This window comes from Passer domesticus, chromosome 8, assembly GCF_036417665.1.
Source record: "Passer domesticus isolate bPasDom1 chromosome 8, bPasDom1.hap1, whole genome shotgun sequence".
Taxonomy (NCBI): Eukaryota; Metazoa; Chordata; class Aves; order Passeriformes; family Passeridae; genus Passer; species Passer domesticus.
This window is the reverse complement of record NC_087481.1, coordinates 22,952,447-22,970,757: the sequence shown is the minus strand read 5'-3', so window position 1 is coordinate 22,970,757 and position 18,311 is coordinate 22,952,447.

The following is an 18,311-nucleotide window of genomic DNA, read 5'->3' as shown; positions in this document are numbered from 1 at the left end:
GTGTGGCTGCAAAGAGAGGTGATTTTGCAGGGGAAAAAGAAGTCATTTGCCCAGGGTCTGGGCATCAGATGAAAGCTGACATTAGGGGCTGTAAGGACTTGCATTGGCCTAGTTTCTGGCCACTTGAGTTTTGGAGAAATCCTGCAAAATTTGGAAATTTCTAGCTTGAGTGGCCAGGTTGGGTCAGGGCGAGTGGCTGCACCGAGAGGCCATTTTGCCAGGGACAAAAATGTCATTTGCCGAGGTTCTGGGCATCAGATGAAAGCTGGCGTTTGGGGCTGTAAGGACTTGCATTGGCCTAGTTTCTGGCCACTTGAATTTTGGAGAAATCCTGCAAAATTTGGAAATTTCTAGCATGGGTGGTCATGTTTCGGCAGGGCGAGTGGCCGCAATGAGAGGCCATTTTGCAGGGGAAAAAGAAGTCATTTGCCCAGGTTCTGGGCATTAGATGAAAGCTGGCCTTTCGTGTTGTAATGACTTGCATTGGCCAAGTTTCTGGCCACTTGAGTTTTGGAGAAATCCTGCAAAATTTGGAAATTTCTAGCTTGGGTGGTCATGTTTCGGCAGGGCGAGTGGCCACAAAGAGAAGCCATTTTGCAGGGCAAGAAGAAGTCATTTGCCCAGGGTCTGGGCATCAGATGAAAGCTGGCTTTTCGTGTTGTAATGACTTGCATTGTCAAAGTTTCTGGCCACTTGAGTTTTGGAGAAATCCTGCAAAATTTGGAAATTTCTAGCTTGGGTGGTCATGTTTCGGCAGGGCGAGTGGCCACAAAGAGAGGCCATTTTGCAGGGGAGAAAGAAGTCATTTGCCCAGTGTCTGGGAATCAGATGAAAGCTGACATTGGGGGCTGTAAGGAGTAGCATTGGCCAAGTTTCTGGCCACTTGAGTTTTGGAGAAATCCAGCAAAATTTGGAAATTTCTAGCTGGCGTGACTATGATCGGCCAGGGCGAGTGGCTGCAAAGAGAGGTCATTTTGCATGGGACAAAGAAGTCATTTGGCCAGGGTCTGGGCATCAGATGAAAGCTGACATTAGGGGCTGTAAGGACTTGCATTGGCCTAGTTTCTGGCCACTTGAATTTTGGAGAAATCCTGCAAAATTTGGAAATTTCTAGCTTGGGTGGTCATGTTTCGGCAGGGCGAGTGGTCACAAAGAGAGGCCATTTTGCAGGGGAGAAAGAAGTCATTTGCCCAGGGTCTGGGCATCAGATGAAAGCTGGCCTTTGGGGCTGTAAGGACTTGCATTGACCTAGTTTGTGACCACTTGAGTTTTGGAGAAATCCTGCAAAATTTGGAAATTTCTAGCTTGAGTGGCCAGGGTGGGTCAGGGCGAGTGGCCGCAAAGAGAGGCCATTTTTCAGGGGAAGAAGAAGTCATTTGCCCAGGATCTGGGCATCAGATGAAAGCTGGCGTTTGGGGCTGTAAGGACTTGCATTGGCCTAGTTTCTGACCACTTGAGTTTTGGAGAAATCCGGCAAAATTTGGAAATTTCTAGCATGGGTGGCCAGGATCGGCCAAGGCGAGTGGCCGCAAAGAGAGGCCATTTTGCAGGGGAAAAAGAAGTCATTTGCCCAGGGTCTGGGCATCAGATGAAAGCTAACATTAGGGTGTCTAAGGACATGCATTGGCCTAGTTACTGGCCACTTGAGTTTTGGGGAAATCCTGCAAAATTTGGAAATTTCTAGCTTGGGTGACCATGATCAAGCAGGGCGAGTGGCCGCAAAGAGAGGCCATTTTGCAGGGGAAAAAGAAGTCATTTGCCCAGGGTCTGGGCATTCGATGAAAGCTGGCCTTTCGTGTTGTAATGACTTGCATTGGCCAAGTTTCTGGCCACTTGAGTTTTGGAGAAATCCTGCAAAATTTGGAAATTTCTAGCTTGGGTGGTCATGTTTCGGCAGGGCGAGTGGCCACAAAGAGAGGCCATTTTGCAGGGCAAGAAGAAGTCATTTGCCCAGGGTCTGGGCATCCGATGAAAGCTGGCTTTTCGTGTTGTAATGACTTGCATTGTCAAAGTTTCTGGCCACTTGAGTTTTGGAGAAATCCTGCAAAATTTGGAAATTTCTAGATTGGGTGGTCATGGTGCGGCAGGGCGAGTGGCCACAAAGAGAGGCCATTTTGCAGGGGAGAAAGAAGTCATTTGCCCAGTGTCTGGGAATCAGATGAAAGCTGACATTAGGGGCTGTAAGGACTTCCATTGGCCTAGTTTCTGGCCACTTGAGTTTTGGAGAAATCCTGCAAAATTTGGAAATTTCTAGCTGGCGTGACTATGATCGGCCAGGGCGAGTGGCTGCAAAGAGAGGTCATTTTGCATGGGACAAAGAAGTCATTTGGCCAGGGTCTGGGCATCAGATGAAAGCTGGCCTTTGGGGCTGTAAGGACTTGCATTGACCTAGTTTGTGACCACTTGAGTTTTGGAGAAATCCTGCAAAATTTGGAAATTTCTAGCTTGAGTGGCCAGGGTGGGTCAGGGCGAGTGGCCGCAAAGAGAGGCCATTTTTCAGGGGAAGAAGAAGTCATTTGCCCAGGATCTGGGCATCAGATGAAAGCTGGCGTTTGGGGCTGTAAGGACTTGCATTGGCCTAGTTTCTGACCACTTGAGTTTTGGAGAAATCCGGCAAAATTTGGAAATTTCTAGCATGGGTGGCCAGGATCGGCCAAGGCGAGTGGCCGCAAAGAGAGGCCATTTTGCAGGGGAAAAAGAAGTCATTTGCCCAGGGTCTGGGCATCAGATGAAAGCTAACATTAGGGTGTCTAAGGACATGCATTGGCCTAGTTTCTGGCCACTTGAGTTTTGGAGAAATCCTGCAAAATTTGGAAATTTCTAGCTTGGGTGACCATGATCAAGCAGGGCGAGTGGCCGCAAAGAGAGGCCATTTTTCAGGGGAAAAAGAAGTCATTTGCCCAGGGTCTGGGCATCAGATGAAGGCTGGCGTTTGGGGCTGTAAGGATGTGCATTGGCCTAGTTTCGGACCACTTGAGTTTTGGAGAAATCCTGCAAAATTTGGAAATTTCTAGCTTGGGTGGCCAGGATCGGCCAAGGCGAGTGGCCGCAAAGAGAGGCCATTTTGCAGGGGAGAAAGAAGTCATTTGCCCAGGGTCTGGGCATCAGATGAAAGCTGACATTAGGGGCTGTAAGGACTTGCACTGGCCTAGTTTCTGGCCACTTGAGTTTTGGAGAAATCCTGCAAAATTTGGCAATTTCTAGCTTGGGTGACCATGATCAAGCAGGGCGAGTGGCCGCAAAGAGAGGCCATTTTGCAGGGGAAAAAGAAGTCATTTGCCCAGGGTCTGGGCATTCGATGAAAGCTGGCCTTTCGTGTTGTAATGACTTGCATTGGCCAAGTTTCTGGCCACTTGAGTTTTGGAGAAATCCTGCAAAATTTGGAAATTTCTAGCTTGGGTGGTCATGTTTCGGCAGGGCGAGTGGCCACAAAGAGAGGCCATTTTGCAGGGGAAGAAGAAGTCATTTGCCCAGGGTCTGGGCATCCGATGAAAGCTGGCTTTTCGTGTTGTAATGACTTGCATTGTCAAAGTTTCTGGCCACTTGAGTTTTGGAGAAATCCTGCAAAATTTGGAAATTTCTAGCTTGGGTGGTCATGTTTCGGCAGGGCGAGTGGCCACAAAGAGAGGCCATTTTGCAGGGGAAAAAGAAGTCATTTGCCCAGGGTCTGGGCATCAGATGAAAGCTAACATTAGGGTGTCTAAGGACATGCATTGGCCTAGTTTCTGGCCACTTGAGTTTTGGAGAAATCCTGCAAAATTTGGAAATTTCTAGCTTGGGTGACCATGATCAAGCAGGGCGAGTGGCCGCAAAGAGAGGCCATTTTGCAGGGGAAAAAGAAGTCATTTGCCCAGGGTCTGGGCATTCGATGAAAGCTGGCCTTTCGTGTTGTAATGACTTGCATTGGCCAAGTTTCTGGCCACTTGAGTTTTGGAGAAATCCTGCAAAATTTGGAAATTTCTAGCTTGGGTGGTCATGTTTCGGCAGGGCGAGTGGCCACAAAGAGAGGCCATTTTGCAGGGGAAGAAGAAGTCATTTGCCCAGGGTCTGGGCATCCGATGAAAGCTGGCTTTTCGTGTTGTAATGACTTGCATTGTCAAAGTTTCTGGCCACTTGAGTTTTGGAGAAATCCTGCAAAATTTGGAAATTTCTAGATTGGGTGGTCATGGTGCGGCAGGGCGAGTGGCCACAAAGAGAGGCCATTTTGCAGGGGAGAAAGAAGTCATTTGCCCAGTGTCTGGGAATCAGATGAAAGCTGACATTGGGGGCTGTAAGGAGTAGCATTGGCCAAGTTTCTGGCCACTTGAGTTTTGGAGAAATCCTGCAAAATTTGGAAATTTCTAGCTTGGTGGGCCAGGGTGGGTCAGGGCGTGTGGCTGCAAAGATAGGTCATTTTGCAGGGGAAAAAGAAGTCATTTGCCCAGCGTCTGGGCATCAGATGAAAGCTGACATTAGGGGCTGTAAGGACTTCCATTGGCCTAGTTTCTGGCCACTTGAGTTTTGGAGAAATCCTGCAAAATTTGGAAATTTCTAGCTGGCGTGACTATGATCGGCCAGGGCGAGTGGCTGCAAAGAGAGGTCATTTTGCATGGGACAAAGAAGTCATTTGCCCAGGGTCTGGGCATCAGATGAAAGCTGGCCTTTGGGGCTGTAAGGACTTGCATTGACCTAGTTTGTGACCACTTGAGTTTTGGAGAAATCCTGCAAAATTTGGAAATTTCTAGCTTGAGTGGCCAGGGTGGGTCAGGGCGAGTGGCCGCAAAGAGAGGCCATTTTTCAGGGGAAGAAGAAGTCATTTGCCCAGGATCTGGGCATCAGATGAAAGCTGGCGTTTGGGGCTGTAAGGACTTGCATTGGCCTAGTTTCTGACCACTTGAGTTTTGGAGAAATCCGGCAAAATTTGGAAATTTCTAGCATGGGTGGCCAGGATCGGCCAAGGCGAGTGGCCGCAAAGAGAGGCCATTTTGCAGGGGAAAAAGAAGTCATTTGCCCAGGGTCTGGGCATCAGATGAAAGCTAACATTAGGGTGTCTAAGGACATGCATTGGCCTAGTTTCTGGCCACTTGAGTTTTGGAGAAATCCTGCAAAATTTGGAAATTTCTAGCTTGGGTGACCATGATCAAGCAGGGCGAGTGGCCGCAAAGAGAGGCCATTTTTCAGGGGAAAAAGAAGTCATTTGCCCAGGGTCTGGGCATCAGATGAAGGCTGGCGTTTGGGGCTGTAAGGATGTGCATTGGCCTAGTTTCGGACCACTTGAGTTTTGGAGAAATCCTGCAAAATTTGGAAATTTCTAGCTTGGGTGGCCAGGATCGGCCAAGGCGAGTGGCCGCAAAGAGAGGCCATTTTGCAGGGGAGAAAGAAGTCATTTGCCCAGGGTCTGGGCATCAGATGAAAGCTGACATTAGGGGCTGTAAGGACTTGCACTGGCCTAGTTTCTGGCCACTTGAGTTTTGGAGAAATCCTGCAAAATTTGGAAATTTCTAGCTTGGGTGACCATGATCAAGCAGGGCGAGTGGCCGCAAAGAGAGGCCATTTTGCAGGGGAAAAAGAAGTCATTTGCCCAGGGTCTGGGCATTCGATGAAAGCTGGCCTTTCGTGTTGTAATGACTTGCATTGGCCAAGTTTCTGGCCACTTGAGTTTTGGAGAAATCCTGCAAAATTTGGAAATTTCTAGCTTGGGTGGTCATGTTTCGGCAGGGCGAGTGGCCACAAAGAGAGGCCATTTTGCAGGGGAAGAAGAAGTCATTTGCCCAGGGTCTGGGCATCCGATGAAAGCTGGCTTTTCGTGTTGTAATGACTTGCATTGTCAAAGTTTCTGGCCACTTGAGTTTTGGAGAAATCCTGCAAAATTTGGAAATTTCTAGCTTGGGTGGTCATGTTTCGGCAGGGCGAGTGGCCACAAAGAGAGGCCATTTTGCAGGGGAGAAAGAAGTCATTTGCCCAGTGTCTGGGAATCAGATGAAAGCTGACATTGGGGGCTGTAAGGAGTAGCATTGGCCAAGTTTCTGGCCACTTGAGTTTTGGAGAAATCCAGCAAAATTTGGAAATTTCTAGCTTGGTGGGCCAGGGTGGGTCAGGGCGTGTGGCTGCAAAGATAGGTCATTTTGCAGGGGAAAAAGAAGTCATTTGCCCAGCGTCTGGGCATCAGATGAAAGCTGACATTAGGGGCTGTAAGGACTTCCATTGGCCTAGTTTCTGGCCACTTGAGTTTTGGAGAAATCCTGCAAAATTTGGAAATTTCTAGCTGGCGTGACTATGATCGGCCAGGGCGAGTGGCTGCAAAGAGAGGTCATTTTGCATGGGACAAAGAAGTCATTTGGCCAGGGTCTGGGCATCAGATGAAAGCTGACATTAGGGGCTGTAAGGACTTGCATTGGCCTAGTTTCTGGCCACTTGAATTTTGGAGAAATCCTGCAAAATTTGGAAATTTCTAGCTTGGGTGGTCATGTTTCGGCAGGGCGATTGGTCACAAAGAGAGGCCATTTTGCAGGGGAGAAAGAAGTCATTTGCCCAGGGTCTGGGCATCAGATGAAAGCTGGCCTTTGGGGCTGTAAGGACTTGCATTGACCTAGTTTGTGACCACTTGAGTTTTGGAGAAATCCTGCAAAATTTGGAAATTTCTAGCTTGAGTGGCCAGGGTGGGTCAGGGCGAGTGGCCGCAAAGAGAGGCCATTTTTCAGGGGAAGAAGAAGTCATTTGCCCAGGATCTGGGCATCAGATGAAAGCTGGCGTTTGGGGCTGTAAGGACTTGCATTGGCCTAGTTTCTGACCACTTGAGTTTTGGAGAAATCCGGCAAAATTTGGAAATTTCTAGCTTGGGTGGCCAGGATCGGCCAAGGCGAGTGGCCGCAAAGAGAGGCCATTTTGCAGGGGAAAAAGAAGTCATTTGCCCAGGGTCTGGGCATCAGATGAAAGCTGACATTAGGGGCTGTAAGGACTTGCATTGGCCTAGTTTCTGGCCACTTGAATTTTGGAGAAATCCTGCAAAATTTGGAAATTTCTAGCTTGAGTGGCCAGGTTGGGTCAGGGCGAGTGGCTGCAAAGAGAGGCCATTTTGCCAGGGACAAAAATGTCATTTGCCGAGGTTCTGGGCATCAGATGAAAGCTGCCGTTTGGGGCTGTAAGGACTTGCATTGGCCTAGTTTCTGGCCACTTGAGTTTTGGAGAAATCCTGCAAAATTTGGAAATTTCAAGCTTGGGTGACCATGATCAAGCAGGGCGAGTGGCCGCAAAGAGAGGCCATTTTTCAGGGGAAGAAGATGTCATTTGCCCAGGGTCTGGGCATCAGATGAAAGCTGGCATTTGGGGCAATAAGGACTTGCATTGGCCTAGATTCTGGCCACTTGAGTTTTGGAGAAATTCTGCAAAATTTGGAAATTTCTAGCTTGGCTGACCATGATCAAGCAGGGCGAGTGGCCGCAAAGAGAGGCCATTTTACAGGGGAAGAAGAAGTCATTTGCCCAGGGTCTGGGCATCAGATGAAGGCTGACATTAGGGGCTGTAAGGACTTGCATTGGCCTAGTTTCGGACCACTTGAGTTTTGGAGAAATCCTGCAAAATTTGGAAATTTCTAGCTTGGGTGGTCATGTTTCGGCAGGGCGAGTGGCCACAAAGAGAGGCCATTTTGCAGGGGAGAAAGAAGTCATTTGCCCAGGGTCTGGGCATCAGATGAAAGCTGACATTAGGGGCTGTAAGGACTTGCATTGGCCTAGTTTCTGGCCACTTGAGTTTTGGAGAAATCCTGCAAAATTTGGAAATTTCTAGCTTGAGTGGCCAGGTTGGGTCAGGGCGAGTGGCTGCACCGAGAGGCCATTTTGCCAGGGACAAAAATGTCATTTGCCCAGGGTCTGGGCATCAGATGAAAGCTGACATTAGGGGCTGTAAGGACTTGCACTGGCCTAGTTTCTGGCCACTTGAATTTTGGAGAAATCCTGCAAAATTTGGAAATTTCTAGCATGGGTGGTCATGTTTCGGCAGGGCGAGTGGCCGCAATGAGAGGCCATTTTGCAGGGGAAAAAGAAGTCATTTGCCCAGGTTCTGGGCATTAGATGAAAGCTGGCCTTTCGTGTTGTAATGACTTGCATTGGCCAAGTTTCTGGCCACTTGAGTTTTGGAGAAATCCTGCAAAATTTGGAAATTTCTAGCTTGGGTGGTCATGTTTCGGCAGGGCGAGTGGCCACAAAGAGAAGCCATTTTGCAGGGCAAGAAGAAGTCATTTGCCCAGGGTCTGGGCATCAGATGAAAGCTGGCTTTTCGTGTTGTAATGACTTGCATTGTCAAAGTTTCTGGCCACTTGAGTTTTGGAGAAATCCTGCAAAATTTGGAAATTTCTAGCTTGGGTGGACATGTTTCGGCAGGGCGAGTGGCCACAAAGAGAGGCCATTTTGCAGGGGAGAAAGAAGTCATTTGCCCAGTGTCTGGGAATCAGATGAAAGCTGACATTGGGGGCTGTAAGGAGTAGCATTGGCCAAGTTTCTGGCCACTTGAGTTTTGGAGAAATCCAGCAAAATTTGGAAATTTCTAGCTTGGTGGGCCAGGGTGGGTCAGGGCGTGTGGCTGCAAAGATAGGTCATTTTGCAGGGGAAAAAGAAGTCATTTGCCCAGCGTCTGGGCATCAGATGAAAGCTGACATTAGGGGCTGTAAGGACTTCCATTGGCCTAGTTTCTGGCCACTTGAGTTTTGGAGAAATCCTGCAAAATTTGGAAATTTCTAGCTGGCGTGACTATGATCGGCCAGGGCGAGTGGCTGCAAAGAGAGGTCATTTTGCATGGGACAAAGAAGTCATTTGCCCAGGGTCTGGGCATCAGATGAAGGCTGACATTAGGGGCTGTAAGGACTTGCATTGGCCTAGTTTCTGGCCACTTGAATTTTGGAGAAATCCTGCAAAATTTGGAAATTTCTAGCTTGGGTGGTCATGTTTCGGCAGGGCGATTGGTCACAAAGAGAGGCCATTTTGCAGGGGAGAAAGAAGTCATTTGCCCAGGGTCTGGGCATCAGATGAAAGCTGGCCTTTGGGGCTGTAAGGACTTGCATTGACCTAGTTTGTGACCACTTGAGTTTTGGAGAAATCCTGCAAAATTTGGAAATTTCTAGCTTGAGTGGCCAGGGTGGGTCAGGGCGAGTGGCCGCAAAGAGAGGCCATTTTTCAGGGGAAGAAGAAGTCATTTGCCCAGGATCTGGGCATCAGATGAAAGCTGGCGTTTGGGGCTGTAAGGACTTGCATTGGCCTAGTTTCTGACCACTTGAGTTTTGGAGAAATCCGGCAAAATTTGGAAATTTCTAGCTTGGGTGGCCAGGATCGGCCAAGGCGAGTGGCCGCAAAGAGAGGCCATTTTGCAGGGGAAAAAGAAGTCATTTGCCCAGGGTCTGGGCATCAGATGAAAGCTGACATTAGGGGCTGTAAGGACTTGCATTGGCCTAGTTTCTGGCCACTTGAATTTTGGAGAAATCCTGCAAAATTTGGAAATTTCTAGCTTGAGTGGCCAGGTTGGGTCAGGGCGAGTGGCTGCAAAGAGAGGCCATTTTGCCAGGGACAAAAATGTCATTTGCCGAGGTTCTGGGCATCAGATGAAAGCTGCCGTTTGGGGCTGTAAGGACTTGCATTGGCCTAGTTTCTGGCCACTTGAGTTTTGGAGAAATCCTGCAAAATTTGGAAATTTCAAGCTTGGGTGACCATGATCAAGCAGGGCGAGTGGCCGCAAAGAGAGGCCATTTTTCAGGGGAAGAAGATGTCATTTGCCCAGGGTCTGGGCATCAGATGAAAGCTGACATTAGGGGCTGTAAGGACTTGCACTGGCCTAGTTTCTGGCCACTTGAGTTTTGGAGAAATCCTGCAAAATTTGGAAATTTCTAGCTTGGGTGACCATGATCAAGCAGGGCGAGTGGCCGCAAAGAGAGGCCATTTTGCAGGGGAAAAAGAAGTCATTTGCCCAGGGTCTGGGCATTCGATGAAAGCTGGCCTTTCGTGTTGTAATGACTTGCATTGGCCAAGTTTCTGGCCACTTGAGTTTTGGAGAAATCCTGCAAAATTTGGAAATTTCTAGCTTGGGTGGTCATGTTTCGGCAGGGCGAGTGGCCACAAAGAGAGGCCATTTTGCAGGGGAAGAAGAAGTCATTTGCCCAGGGTCTGGGCATCCGATGAAAGCTGGCTTTTCGTGTTGTAATGACTTGCATTGTCAAAGTTTCTGGCCACTTGAGTTTTGGAGAAATCCTGCAAAATTTGGAAATTTCTAGCTTGGGTGGTCATGTTTCGGCAGGGCGAGTGGCCACAAAGAGAGGCCATTTTGCAGGGGAGAAAGAAGTCATTTGCCCAGTGTCTGGGAATCAGATGAAAGCTGACATTGGGGGCTGTAAGGAGTAGCATTGGCCAAGTTTCTGGCCACTTGAGTTTTGGAGAAATCCAGCAAAATTTGGAAATTTCTAGCTTGGTGGGCCAGGGTGGGTCAGGGCGTGTGGCTGCAAAGATAGGTCATTTTGCAGGGGAAAAAGAAGTCATTTGCCCAGCGTCTGGGCATCAGATGAAAGCTGACATTAGGGGCTGTAAGGACTTCCATTGGCCTAGTTTCTGGCCACTTGAGTTTTGGAGAAATCCTGCAAAATTTGGAAATTTCTAGCTGGCGTGACTATGATCGGCCAGGGCGAGTGGCTGCAAAGAGAGGTCATTTTGCATGGGACAAAGAAGTCATTTGGCCAGGGTCTGGGCATCAGATGAAAGCTGACATTAGGGGCTGTAAGGACTTGCATTGGCCTAGTTTCTGGCCACTTGAATTTTGGAGAAATCCTGCAAAATTTGGAAATTTCTAGCTTGGGTGGTCATGTTTCGGCAGGGCGATTGGTCACAAAGAGAGGCCATTTTGCAGGGGAGAAAGAAGTCATTTGCCCAGGGTCTGGGCATCAGATGAAAGCTGGCCTTTGGGGCTGTAAGGACTTGCATTGACCTAGTTTGTGACCACTTGAGTTTTGGAGAAATCCTGCAAAATTTGGAAATTTCTAGCTTGAGTGGCCAGGGTGGGTCAGGGCGAGTGGCCGCAAAGAGAGGCCATTTTTCAGGGGAAGAAGAAGTCATTTGCCCAGGATCTGGGCATCAGATGAAAGCTGGCGTTTGGGGCTGTAAGGACTTGCATTGGCCTAGTTTCTGACCACTTGAGTTTTGGAGAAATCCGGCAAAATTTGGAAATTTCTAGCTTGGGTGGCCAGGATCGGCCAAGGCGAGTGGCCGCAAAGAGAGGCCATTTTGCAGGGGAAAAAGAAGTCATTTGCCCAGGGTCTGGGCATCAGATGAAAGCTGACATTAGGGGCTGTAAGGACTTGCATTGGCCTAGTTTCTGGCCACTTGAATTTTGGAGAAATCCTGCAAAATTTGGAAATTTCTAGCTTGAGTGGCCAGGTTGGGTCAGGGCGAGTGGCTGCAAAGAGAGGCCATTTTGCCAGGGACAAAAATGTCATTTGCCGAGGTTCTGGGCATCAGATGAAAGCTGCCGTTTGGGGCTGTAAGGACTTGCATTGGCCTAGTTTCTGGCCACTTGAGTTTTGGAGAAATCCTGCAAAATTTGGAAATTTCAAGCTTGGGTGACCATGATCAAGCAGGGCGAGTGGCCGCAAAGAGAGGCCATTTTTCAGGGGAAGAAGATGTCATTTGCCCAGGGTCTGGGCATCAGATGAAAGCTGGCATTTGGGGCAATAAGGACTTGCATTGGCCTAGATTCTGGCCACTTGAGTTTTGGAGAAATTCTGCAAAATTTGGAAATTTCTAGCTTGGCTGACCATGATCAAGCAGGGCGAGTGGCCGCAAAGAGAGGCCATTTTACAGGGGAAGAAGAAGTCATTTGCCCAGGGTCTGGGCATCAGATGAAGGCTGACATTAGGGGCTGTAAGGACTTGCATTGGCCTAGTTTCGGACCACTTGAGTTTTGGAGAAATCCTGCAAAATTTGGAAATTTCTAGCTTGGGTGGTCATGTTTCGGCAGGGCGAGTGGCCACAAAGAGAGGCCATTTTGCAGGGGAGAAAGAAGTCATTTGCCCAGGGTCTGGGCATCAGATGAAAGCTGACATTAGGGGCTGTAAGGACTTGCATTGGCCTAGTTTCTGGCCACTTGAGTTTTGGAGAAATCCTGCAAAATTTGGAAATTTCTAGCTTGAGTGGCCAGGTTGGGTCAGGGCGAGTGGCTGCACCGAGAGGCCATTTTGCCAGGGACAAAAATGTCATTTGCCCAGGGTCTGGGCATCAGATGAAAGCTGACATTAGGGGCTGTAAGGACTTGCACTGGCCTAGTTTCTGGCCACTTGAATTTTGGAGAAATCCTGCAAAATTTGGAAATTTCTAGCATGGGTGGTCATGTTTCGGCAGGGCGAGTGGCCGCAATGAGAGGCCATTTTGCAGGGGAAAAAGAAGTCATTTGCCCAGGTTCTGGGCATTAGATGAAAGCTGGCCTTTCGTGTTGTAATGACTTGCATTGGCCAAGTTTCTGGCCACTTGAGTTTTGGAGAAATCCTGCAAAATTTGGAAATTTCTAGCTTGGGTGGTCATGTTTCGGCAGGGCGAGTGGCCACAAAGAGAAGCCATTTTGCAGGGCAAGAAGAAGTCATTTGCCCAGGGTCTGGGCATCAGATGAAAGCTGGCTTTTCGTGTTGTAATGACTTGCATTGTCAAAGTTTCTGGCCACTTGAGTTTTGGAGAAATCCTGCAAAATTTGGAAATTTCTAGCTTGGGTGGACATGTTTCGGCAGGGCGAGTGGCCACAAAGAGAGGCCATTTTGCAGGGGAGAAAGAAGTCATTTGCCCAGTGTCTGGGAATCAGATGAAAGCTGACATTGGGGGCTGTAAGGAGTAGCATTGGCCAAGTTTCTGGCCACTTGAGTTTTGGAGAAATCCAGCAAAATTTGGAAATTTCTAGCTTGGTGGGCCAGGGTGGGTCAGGGCGTGTGGCTGCAAAGATAGGTCATTTTGCAGGGGAAAAAGAAGTCATTTGCCCAGCGTCTGGGCATCAGATGAAAGCTGACATTAGGGGCTGTAAGGACTTCCATTGGCCTAGTTTCTGGCCACTTGAGTTTTGGAGAAATCCTGCAAAATTTGGAAATTTCTAGCTGGCGTGACTATGATCGGCCAGGGCGAGTGGCTGCAAAGAGAGGTCATTTTGCATGGGACAAAGAAGTCATTTGCCCAGGGTCTGGGCATCAGATGAAGGCTGACATTAGGGGCTGTAAGGACTTGCATTGGCCTAGTTTCTGGCCACTTGAATTTTGGAGAAATCCTGCAAAATTTGGAAATTTCTAGCTTGGGTGGTCATGTTTCGGCAGGGCGATTGGTCACAAAGAGAGGCCATTTTGCAGGGGAGAAAGAAGTCATTTGCCCAGGGTCTGGGCATCAGATGAAAGCTGGCCTTTGGGGCTGTAAGGACTTGCATTGACCTAGTTTGTGACCACTTGAGTTTTGGAGAAATCCTGCAAAATTTGGAAATTTCTAGCTTGAGTGGCCAGGGTGGGTCAGGGCGAGTGGCCGCAAAGAGAGGCCATTTTTCAGGGGAAGAAGAAGTCATTTGCCCAGGATCTGGGCATCAGATGAAAGCTGGCGTTTGGGGCTGTAAGGACTTGCATTGGCCTAGTTTCTGACCACTTGAGTTTTGGAGAAATCCGGCAAAATTTGGAAATTTCTAGCTTGGGTGGCCAGGATCGGCCAAGGCGAGTGGCCGCAAAGAGAGGCCATTTTGCAGGGGAAAAAGAAGTCATTTGCCCAGGGTCTGGGCATCAGATGAAAGCTGACATTAGGGGCTGTAAGGACTTGCATTGGCCTAGTTTCTGGCCACTTGAATTTTGGAGAAATCCTGCAAAATTTGGAAATTTCTAGCTTGAGTGGCCAGGTTGGGTCAGGGCGAGTGGCTGCAAAGAGAGGCCATTTTGCCAGGGACAAAAATGTCATTTGCCGAGGTTCTGGGCATCAGATGAAAGCTGCCGTTTGGGGCTGTAAGGACTTGCATTGGCCTAGTTTCTGGCCACTTGAGTTTTGGAGAAATCCTGCAAAATTTGGAAATTTCAAGCTTGGGTGACCATGATCAAGCAGGGCGAGTGGCCGCAAAGAGAGGCCATTTTTCAGGGGAAGAAGATGTCATTTGCCCAGGGTCTGGGCATCAGATGAAAGCTGGCATTTGGGGCAATAAGGACTTGCATTGGCCTAGATTCTGGCCACTTGAGTTTTGGAGAAATTCTGCAAAATTTGGAAATTTCTAGCTTGGCTGACCATGATCAAGCAGGGCGAGTGGCCGCAAAGAGAGGCCATTTTACAGGGGAAGAAGAAGTCATTTGCCCAGGGTCTGGGCATCAGATGAAGGCTGACATTAGGGGCTGTAAGGACTTGCATTGGCCTAGTTTCGGACCACTTGAGTTTTGGAGAAATCCTGCAAAATTTGGAAATTTCTAGCTTGGGTGGTCATGTTTCGGCAGGGCGAGTGGCCACAAAGAGAGGCCATTTTGCAGGGGAGAAAGAAGTCATTTGCCCAGGGTCTGGGCATCAGATGAAAGCTGACATTAGGGGCTGTAAGGACTTGCATTGGCCTAGTTTCTGGCCACTTGAGTTTTGGAGAAATCCTGCAAAATTTGGAAATTTCTAGCTTGAGTGGCCAGGTTGGGTCAGGGCGAGTGGCTGCACCGAGAGGCCATTTTGCCAGGGACAAAAATGTCATTTGCCCAGGGTCTGGGCATCAGATGAAAGCTGACATTAGGGGCTGTAAGGACTTGCACTGGCCTAGTTTCTGGCCACTTGAATTTTGGAGAAATCCTGCAAAATTTGGAAATTTCTAGCATGGGTGGTCATGTTTCGGCAGGGCGAGTGGCCGCAATGAGAGGCCATTTTGCAGGGGAAAAAGAAGTCATTTGCCCAGGTTCTGGGCATTAGATGAAAGCTGGCCTTTCGTGTTGTAATGACTTGCATTGGCCAAGTTTCTGGCCACTTGAGTTTTGGAGAAATCCTGCAAAATTTGGAAATTTCTAGCTTGGGTGGTCATGTTTCGGCAGGGCGAGTGGCCACAAAGAGAAGCCATTTTGCAGGGCAAGAAGAAGTCATTTGCCCAGGGTCTGGGCATCAGATGAAAGCTGGCTATTCGTGTTGTAATGACTTGCATTGTCAAAGTTTCTGGCCACTTGAGTTTTGGAGAAATCCTGCAAAATTTGGAAATTTCTAGCTTGGGTGGACATGTTTCGGCAGGGCGAGTGGCCACAAAGAGAGGCCATTTTGCAGGGGAGAAAGAAGTCATTTGCCCAGTGTCTGGGAATCAGATGAAAGCTGACATTGGGGGCTGTAAGGAGTAGCATTGGCCAAGTTTCTGGCCACTTGAGTTTTGGAGAAATCCAGCAAAATTTGGAAATTTCTAGCTTGGTGGGCCAGGGTGGGTCAGGGCGTGTGGCTGCAAAGATAGGTCATTTTGCAGGGGAAAAAGAAGTCATTTGCCCAGCGTCTGGGCATCAGATGAAAGCTGACATTAGGGGCTGTAAGGACTTCCATTGGCCTAGTTTCTGGCCACTTGAGTTTTGGAGAAATCCTGCAAAATTTGGAAATTTCTAGCTGGCGTGACTATGATCGGCCAGGGCGAGTGGCTGCAAAGAGAGGTCATTTTGCATGGGACAAAGAAGTCATTTGGCCAGGGTCTGGGCATCAGATGAAAGCTGGCCTTTGGGGCTGTAAGGACTTGCATTGACCTAGTTTGTGACCACTTGAGTTTTGGAGAAATCCTGCAAAATTTGGAAATTTCTAGCTTGAGTGGCCAGGGTGGGTCAGGGCGAGTGGCCGCAAAGAGAGGCCATTTTTCAGGGGAAGAAGAAGTCATTTGCCCAGGATCTGGGCATCAGATGAAAGCTGGCGTTTGGGGCTGTAAGGACTTGCATTGGCCTAGTTTCTGACCACTTGAGTTTTGGAGAAATCCGGCAAAATTTGGAAATTTCTAGCATGGGTGGCCAGGATCGGCCAAGGCGAGTGGCCGCAAAGAGAGGCCATTTTGCAGGGGAAAAAGAAGTCATTTGCCCAGGGTCTGGGCATCAGATGAAAGCTAACATTAGGGTGTCTAAGGACATGCATTGGCCTAGTTTCTGGCCACTTGAGTTTTGGAGAAATCCTGCAAAATTTGGAAATTTCTAGCTTGGGTGACCATGATCAAGCAGGGCGAGTGGCCGCAAAGAGAGGCCATTTTTCAGGGGAAAAAGAAGTCATTTGCCCAGGGTCTGGGCATCAGATGAAGGCTGGCGTTTGGGGCTGTAAGGATGTGCATTGGCCTAGTTTCGGACCACTTGAGTTTTGGAGAAATCCTGCAAAATTTGGAAATTTCTAGCTTGGGTGGCCAGGATCGGCCAAGGCGAGTGGCCGCAAAGAGAGGCCATTTTGCAGGGGAGAAAGAAGTCATTTGCCCAGGGTCTGGGCATCAGATGAAAGCTGACATTAGGGGCTGTAAGGACTTGCACTGGCCTAGTTTCTGGCCACTTGAGTTTTGGAGAAATCCTGCAAAATTTGGAAATTTCTAGCTTGGGTGACCATGATCAAGCAGGGCGAGTGGCCGCAAAGAGAGGCCATTTTGCAGGGGAAAAAGAAGTCATTTGCCCAGGGTCTGGGCATTCGATGAAAGCTGGCCTTTCGTGTTGTAATGACTTGCATTGGCCAAGTTTCTGGCCACTTGAGTTTTGGAGAAATCCTGCAAAATTTGGAAATTTCTAGCTTGGGTGGTCATGTTTCGGCAGGGCGAGTGGCCACAAAGAGAGGCCATTTTGCAGGGGAAGAAGAAGTCATTTGCCCAGGGTCTGGGCATCCGATGAAAGCTGGCTTTTCGTGTTGTAATGACTTGCATTGTCAAAGTTTCTGGCCACTTGAGTTTTGGAGAAATCCTGCAAAATTTGGAAATTTCTAGCTTGGGTGGTCATGTTTCGGCAGGGCGAGTGGCCACAAAGAGAGGCCATTTTGCAGGGGAGAAAGAAGTCATTTGCCCAGTGTCTGGGAATCAGATGAAAGCTGACATTGGGGGCTGTAAGGAGTAGCATTGGCCAAGTTTCTGGCCACTTGAGTTTTGGAGAAATCCAGCAAAATTTGGAAATTTCTAGCTTGGTGGGCCAGGGTGGGTCAGGGCGTGTGGCTGCAAAGATAGGTCATTTTGCAGGGGAAAAAGAAGTCATTTGCCCAGCGTCTGGGCATCAGATGAAAGCTGACATTAGGGGCTGTAAGGACTTCCATTGGCCTAGTTTCTGGCCACTTGAGTTTTGGAGAAATCCTGCAAAATTTGGAAATTTCTAGCTGGCGTGACTATGATCGGCCAGGGCGAGTGGCTGCAAAGAGAGGTCATTTTGCATGGGACAAAGAAGTCATTTGGCCAGGGTCTGGGCATCAGATGAAAGCTGACATTAGGGGCTGTAAGGACTTGCATTGGCCTAGTTTCTGGCCACTTGAATTTTGGAGAAATCCTGCAAAATTTGGAAATTTCTAGCTTGGGTGGTCATGTTTCGGCAGGGCGATTGGTCACAAAGAGAGGCCATTTTGCAGGGGAGAAAGAAGTCATTTGCCCAGGGTCTGGGCATCAGATGAAAGCTGGCCTTTGGGGCTGTAAGGACTTGCATTGACCTAGTTTGTGACCACTTGAGTTTTGGAGAAATCCTGCAAAATTTGGAAATTTCTAGCTTGAGTGGCCAGGGTGGGTCAGGGCGAGTGGCCGCAAAGAGAGGCCATTTTTCAGGGGAAGAAGAAGTCATTTGCCCAGGATCTGGGCATCAGATGAAAGCTGGCGTTTGGGGCTGTAAGGACTTGCATTGGCCTAGTTTCTGACCACTTGAGTTTTGGAGAAATCCGGCAAAATTTGGAAATTTCTAGCTTGGGTGGCCAGGATCGGCCAAGGCGAGTGGCCGCAAAGAGAGGCCATTTTGCAGGGGAAAAAGAAGTCATTTGCCCAGGGTCTGGGCATCAGATGAAAGCTGACATTAGGGGCTGTAAGGACTTGCATTGGCCTAGTTTCTGGCCACTTGAATTTTGGAGAAATCCTGCAAAATTTGGAAATTTCTAGCTTGAGTGGCCAGGTTGGGTCAGGGCGAGTGGCTGCAAAGAGAGGCCATTTTGCCAGGGACAAAAATGTCATTTGCCGAGGTTCTGGGCATCAGATGAAAGCTGCCGTTTGGGGCTGTAAGGACTTGCATTGGCCTAGTTTCTGGCCACTTGAGTTTTGGAGAAATCCTGCAAAATTTGGAAATTTCAAGCTTGGGTGACCATGATCAAGCAGGGCGAGTGGCCGCAAAGAGAGGCCATTTTTCAGGGGAAGAAGATGTCATTTGCCCAGGGTCTGGGCATCAGATG